The following is a 6,154-nucleotide window of genomic DNA, read 5'->3' as shown; positions in this document are numbered from 1 at the left end:
CCCTGGGATTTCTTTTTCATATAATTTATGATATAGTTATCAAATGTTATACCGATTATATCCAAACACCACTTGCTGAGTAGTTTACCCTTTCCCTCTGAATTTCAGCATCACCCTGGTTGCATGTCAAGTTTCCTGCATGTGTGCAACTGTACTAGGCTCTCTGTTTTGTTCCATTACTCTGTCTACCCCTGTGCCAAGATCATACTGTCTAAATTGCTATATTGTGTAATGAGCCTTGTTCATCTTCGAATTTGTCTTCGTTCTCTTAACCATTTGCTCTTTCATAGAACTTTTAGAATCAAATTGTTATATTTCAGATACACACACACACACACACACACACATACACACACATGCACACATACCTTTGTGATTTTCATTGAAAATATACTAAATTAGTAGATTAATTTGTAGGAAATTGATATTTTTACAGTCTTACTCTCTAAGAGAATTTGAGTTTGATCTGCCACAGGTGCATGAAGGCCAGAGCTCGCTCTGAATAATGAAATGACGCCTGGCTTTTGTCTGGCAATATCCCTGTGAGTGGAGAACTCTTTCTAACTGGCCATCCTTGACTGAACTTTGGGTGCATTACAGCAGATACATTTCTTGACGGTGAGCCACAGTGGGAAATGATTATTGTAGTGCAATTCGCCAAGATTTTTTTCTAGCTGAGTGATCAAATATATGTAATTAGGGAGGAGAGAGCATGTCACAGCACAAAGGCCAACTCCGCTCTGATTGCTGGATTCCCAGGACGGCCTGCATGAAAGTCCTGACATACACCAGGGCTCGGTGAGCAGGCTTCACAGGCTGGAAACTCTGCCAGCAAGACAGAGATTCACAGCAGAATACTGGGGAAACAAGAACAGTGTCTTCAAGCCTGCTGAGTTTGACATGTCCCAGCCAATGTCATTCCAAAGAGGATTACCCTTCCCCTCTGATGAGTACTTTTCCTTTTCATCCCAACTTTCCTACCATAAATACCTAAGAGTCGAACAAAAACAATCTCTGAATTCTGAAGAGTAATAATGCTAATCCTTTATTCTGGAAGGCTCTGATACAATTAAATGAGGATTTTTAAAGGATGAGAGCCTATTTATTTTAACTCTGAAGATTTTCAAGAAAATAAAATAAGTAGCTATATTGTCTTAAACTGCAGATATGTAAGTAATATTTTTGAGTGGGGAGATAAAAACTATAGCTAGCGATTGCACATTACTTTAATCATAGTCACTGTCATGGTAAATCATATGCAATTCCAAGTATCATGAGAAATACTCTTTTCTCTTTGTTAAGAAGTAATAAGGAATTTGAGGTTTATCCTTCAAACATGTGTTCTAGGAGATGTAAGGAAGGCAAATAATCCCAGCCTTTTTAGAGTTGAAATACCCTAGCCTTTTGTGATTTTAAAACATGACATTCCCTATCCTAATGAGAATATTCAATGGAATATATTTTTTAATGGAAAATTTTTAAATATTTTCTATGAGATTTTGAGATTATTTTTGGAATCCTGAGACAAACCTCTGGTATCCATGGTAATAATGCCCGCTTTGGGAGGTGCATTTTACACCAGGAAGGAAAACACACCTGGCTGGCCATCAGAACCAAATATGGCACTAAAAGAGCAACTGCCCAGGTACGGCTCCCAGTAGGGTCTGTACTAGCCATCCACGCAATTTTCTCTCCTCCTGAAGCAAGCATCTTCTTCTCTCAAGTAGCGTCTTTAATTTTTCCATTATAATTAATCATTCCAAATTCACAAGCTTTTGTTTTCTCCTTAAACTGTAAGACCTAGAAAATGATTTAAAAGGATGCTTTTAAAATTCAGTTAATTTAAGGAAAAGAGAAGAATAAAACAAAAAAAAATGTTTGATGCATACATCCTAAACTCATTATTCCTTCTTGAAAAAGAGAAAAAAATATTATAGTTCTCATGAAAGTTTCTCTATATGAAAGGTGGAAGGAAAAAAAAAGAGTTAAATTTAACTTCAGTAAAAGAACCATTGCATTTGAAACGTGGGTTGTCTTACATTTCTTGGAGAGTATACCCAGGAATCTGCTGTTACTGAAGCCTGTGAGAATGCCATGTTCTAGTGGGAGTTGTGACTCTCTGTTGGTAAGGAGTTCTGTACCCTTGGTTTCATTTGTTGGTGGTGGTGTTTTGGGAGTTCAGCTTTTTGTCCTTGGCCTTAGCAGAAAAACAACTCATTTTCCCATGGGTTAGCACTAAGAATTGATGAAAAAGGAAACATTAATGAAAAAGTCAGTGTTACATCCTCATATTTATTTCCAGGACAAGGATCCAGGATGATATTTTTCCTGATGTATGTGTTGGGGGGGAAGAGGATTTGGGAGCAGAAAATCTTAAGTGGGGGCTCAGGCCATAGAAATAAGGAAGCAACCAGATTTTTCTGGGTGAGGCCTTTAGTTCTCTAAAGAAAGGTAAAATGTAATGAAATAAAATTTATAACACTTGCAATATATGAATATAATCTCACTGAACAAAATTTAAACAATACAGATAAAAACACGAGTTCTTTTTTTTTCTACTTTGCAAACTTTTATGAACGCACAAGTTCTTCTTGATGCCCACCCCCACTCTTCTAATTGTACTCTTCTTTCATAAGTAGCCCTGGTCATCAGTTTGGATATAATCTCCCTAGCTCTTGTCTAAGAATTCACATACAAATGTAAGTACAAAGGTATACCTGTAAGTTTATAGGGCTTTTTCAAGTACATATGGTATCATAGTCTACATATTGTCCTGCAACTGGCTTTTTCCATCTAATATGTCTTAGAGTTCTTTCCAGGTCAGCACATATATATCTTCCTTGTTCTGTTTTTAATGGCTGGATAATATTCCATGTTATTAGTTTAATCATTATTCATGAATGCACATATTAAATAATTATCTCCAATTGTTCTCAATTACAGTCTCATGCATAATGACCACCCTTCTACATGCTTCTTTGTACCCAAGTAAGATTATTTCTAGGGTAGATTCTTAAAAATAGTGTCACTGAGTCAAAAGACCTGCAATATTTATAATTTTAGGTGGTGCCACTATATTGTCCTCCAAAATGTCCTTACTAATCTGTATTTCCACCAGCCGTGTACATTACCACCAATGCTTGATATTACCAAGCTTTACAATTAGGCAATTAATGGTGAAGGAAATAAAACTGTGTTTTGATTTAAAGTGATTTAATATTTAAGGTCTTGTAAGAATTGTCATATTAACAAATTCATACATGCATGCACTCACGTGCATGTGCGCGTGCACACACACACACACACACACCCCTACACACACACAGAGGAGCCCTTTAAGCCCGTATACTCAAGCTTAGGTTCACTATAAATATGCATTGGTATAGCCTCAAGTCAGTGCTACCTCCAGATCCAATCTGAAGACAGAATAGGTGGCTACTATGGCAACCAACTTCATGTTAGATGCTGGGGAAAGGGGTGACTATCACATGATGAGAGGTGAGGAGATGGTGATTCTGAAAATATCCTTCCTACTCTGGTAAAAACTAATGCCTAGAAATTTCTTTAGAAAAACAAGTCCTTTTAGGGGATGCTGACCCTTTGCAAGGAGACCTTCACTCACTAACAAAAAGGAGTTGGTCTGTAAGGTGAGAGCACAGGATGGCCTGCATTATCCTTTCAGCTCGAAGGGTCTATGATTGTTCTATGAGATTAGCTAGTTGACAGGAATATACAGGGCCTTGAGGGAATGGGATTCAGAAGGGTGGAGGTGCTCAAGAAGTATGTGCAGCTAGGGGGGACGCAAGGTTTGATTGCCTCTAGACATTGAGTAACTGCAAGGAGGACCATGAGCAGAAGGACACCTTCCCCTGCCCACCCATTGACCTGGAGGTCACCTCACTTACCTGTAGCTCTGCTCAGGGGAATGTGTCTGCTCAAGCATTAGGCAACAGAGCCTAGCTAATCAGCTGAAATGTATTTAAAACCAGATAAGAAAGTTGAAATAGCTCATCTGTGAGGTCAGTTAAGACACATGAAAGGAGAGCCTGGCCAATTATGTCATTGAGAGCAAAGTTTAGATGATAAGTGTGTCATTCGAACAACAGATACAGGCAATTAAATTTTATTTTAGACAAGAGTCATAGTATCTATTTCTTTACAGTGTTGCATGGTTCTCTGGCACAGACTTGAAGGACTGGAATAACATAGGTTGATATTATATTTTTTTGCTCTCTCTTTCTTTAGCACTTAACCCTACTTATCAAAGTTCTACTCTTAATTCCCAGACATTTGGGGCATGAGAGGGGGCCTAACAGCTCCCAAACATGGTTTTTATAAAGCAATATCATTTCCCATGTCCTTCCTCCACCACTGACCTTCTCCATCTTGAATTCTATAACATTGTTGCAGCATGGAAATCTTTTTTAAAATGTGATAAGTAGTAATATGTAATTTATGTGGATAAAGAAATAAAATAATTCTCTGGCTTGGTCTCAATTGACATAAAATCACTATTGAGATGTCTTCTGCTTAATTATATTAATCCAGATACAGCTAAAAGAGACAGAATGTGCTTAAAATTAAAAGTGTTATCTATCACTCAGTGAAGTCCATTGAGAATATTTTTAGTGCATTTAAACCTTGGCAACAGTCTAGGATTTATCTGCTGAATAGTTGTCTGCACCATGGCATTTTGACACACTGGAGCTTTTATGTTTAGGCTCTCATTTCATTATATTATTTGGTAAATAAAATGTTCTTGGCGGGCTGTAAATGAAGGGGTACCATGTGTCTGAAATCAGCCCTCCCTGTGGTTCTATTTTAGGCACACTGGAGGGTTGGGAAAGAACAAGGAATCTGAATGGATCATACAAAGAAAGCCATTGCAGTGTGAGCTCTGGGTATCTCTATTATGCCAGGTTTGATTTAAATAATGGGTAAGTCCAGTGCCTATCTTCAACAGGGATTTTTAAAAAATAAGAAACACAGTTTCTTTGATGTAAAATGCTTAGAATTCAGCACAATCCCTCAGGCATACGCTGGATCACTGCCAGAAAAGGAGGGGGCTGCAGCTTGCCTTCTTGTTTAAGACACACCATCTTGAATCATTAGACTACTCCTACACCTTGGTTTTGTTTTAATTACTTTTTACCATTTTAGATGATTTCTTTAATAGCAGCAGGGTAATAACAAATTCAAATAATGCCAAATGCCCTTCTGTTTAATGCTTTTTTTTTCTTTGTCTTTTCGCTTCCACAGTAGATTTATCTAGGTCATATCCTTAGCTATCTAGAAGCTATGTTATATAGGCAAACCCATTTTGATGGGGAATATTCTCATAGCAGAATGCTCAGGATAGCTAAAATATTTCTAAGGCCAAACCACTGGCCCACCTATTTGGAGTATAGTATTCATCGGAGGGAAATGCTTTCTCCTCGGACTGCAGCCCCTCGCCCTCCTATACTGCTCAGCCCGAGGTGCTGCTCACAGTACATCACCTGAAGAAAGTATTAGCATTGCCACCTTTCATGAGCATCAGGCATTGTTGCAGGACCTTTCAGAATATTCACTCATTTTCTCCCCTCAACAGCTCTCTGAAGGAAGTGCTGTCATCACCCATGGTTAACTAACGAAACACAGAGAAGTTAGGTAGTTTGTCCAGGCGCACACTGCTAGAGCTTGGCAGAACCAGGAATCACACCAGTCTCTCTGGCCCAGGAGCCCATGCTCCTAACAGCCACATGATTCCACGTCTCCTAATGCAGCCTCTGCCAAGGTGGTCACATCTTCCCAGATCGAGTCCCAGCTCCTCTCAGATAATATCAGCACTAGAATCAGAACTCTCAGCTGCTTGCAAGTTAGCACACACTTTCCACCTTCTCCGTCACGCTGCACAGCTCGTCTCCTTGTCCCTTAGCAAGGTAGCTCAGAAGCCAGTCTTTTTGCCACATCTCCTGCCGCTTCTGCCCGTCACTCTCCCTTTCCTTCCGCTACCACCTTTCTACTATCTAGAATCATCATTTTAACCCTTCACCTCCACTTTCCATGCATGACAATCCTCCGACACTTAGACACTGGAAAAATATTTCCTCTCACACTCAGTTTTCATCACACTTCACCCCTGCTAAAGAACTAGCAGTAGCTTCTCTTTACT

At 39.0% G+C, this 6,154-nt stretch overlaps 1 protein-coding gene across 1 annotated transcript in view; it reads left to right on the top strand.

The window, feature by feature from the left end:
* SCFD2 (sec1 family domain containing 2) overlaps positions 1-6,154 on the top strand; it is a 455,587-nt gene that overhangs the window by 383,239 nt on the left and 66,194 nt on the right. The window lies entirely within an intron of this gene.

This window comes from Manis pentadactyla, chromosome 5 (assembly GCF_030020395.1).
Source record: "Manis pentadactyla isolate mManPen7 chromosome 5, mManPen7.hap1, whole genome shotgun sequence".
NCBI lineage: Eukaryota > Metazoa > Chordata > Mammalia > Pholidota > Manidae > Manis > Manis pentadactyla.
The sequence above is the reverse complement of the archived record's forward strand: the minus strand, read 5'-3'. Positions and strand labels throughout refer to the sequence as shown.